This window comes from Salvelinus fontinalis, chromosome 38 (genome assembly GCF_029448725.1).
Source record: "Salvelinus fontinalis isolate EN_2023a chromosome 38, ASM2944872v1, whole genome shotgun sequence".
Classification (NCBI taxonomy): Eukaryota; Metazoa; Chordata; class Actinopteri; order Salmoniformes; family Salmonidae; genus Salvelinus; species Salvelinus fontinalis.
The window spans coordinates 31,196,051-31,197,394 of NC_074702.1; positions in this window are offsets into that span (position 1 = coordinate 31,196,051).

Genomic DNA, 1,344 nt, shown 5'->3' on the forward strand with positions numbered 1-1,344 from the left:
TGTTTGTTTCATCTGTAGTTATATATTTTACTGGCACTGGTAGGATAAGCGGCTGAATGGAAGCTGCTGAATGTAAAATGATGGGATGACTTCAGTGTATATTAATAATTCATATCAAGACCAACCAAAGGGTTTCAGCACCACATCAGGGAGAGCTATGAAACTGGACCAATACTGCGTGCACTGTTTCCTAATACCTCCATCAGCATGACTGTTCCATGCTCTTCATGACACCAGACATCTTCCTCTCTTTTTCACCTTTTTGCACCCAGGAATGGTTTCTACCCAAAAGCACAGCCACAAAGTCAAAATTTGGATTTAGTAATAATTCATGAAAACAAAAATTAGCTATTTGGTCTTTAAGGTTAGCAGCGTGGTTAAACGGGTCATTAGTTGTCTTTTTACCTAAGCGCAGTACTTGACATGGGCAGGAGGTCACCGGAACTGAGTAAAGGCACCTCGGATATTCTTCTGATAGAGTTCCTGAACCTCTTATATAATATATCAAAAGTATTGAGTTCCTGCACCTAAATATAAATGAGTACTGGCACCTATTTCAGGCCAAATCAAGCACTGGCCTAAACATGCATTTACCGTTGGGTAAAATTCATAGCAAGGAGGGGGGGGGGGGAAATGGTATATATTGACAATAAAACATTTTATTGGGCAGATGCCTTTCAGGACACTCGATACATTTGAAGGACATCTTACATAAAATCTGGTACTATATATTAAATCTATTTCATTTAGCCCTATAATGAATTAGAATGTTGCTTTATTATTTACAGGGAAAATATAACATTTCAAAAAACGATCAGCTTATTTTTTTATAATAATGGCCGGGTTCTGTCACTTCGCACTGATACAATGTGCAGTGAACAGTAGCTAATGCTGTGTAGGCTACTCCAGCTAGCTAGACTCGCAAAAACAAGTGGGCAAAGCTCACTTCAATTTTTTTCAGTTTCATTACATTCAGAGACAATGATCAGCACTACAATGCTGTTTTTATTCAGCACTTTTAGAAATCATGAAACACTCTTCACTTCGATTCGCACTCTCTCCCTCGGCTGAGAAATGACCATCAGTCCAGTGAAAAAAAAAAAAAATGAAAGTTCAGTTTATGCTCTGATGTGCCTCACAGGTAATAGGCTACAACAACTGGCCTATTGCCAGTGTTTTCATATTGTCTAGTTAGAGTCAAGTTTTGAAATATAAGGAACTCTACGTTATATTAAGTGGAAGGCCTACATTAAGAAAATATGACCTCTTATTATAAATGAAAATAGGCAAATGCATGAAACAATATTTCCAGTCAGTGTAAATAGCTCATAATTTGTAGAAATG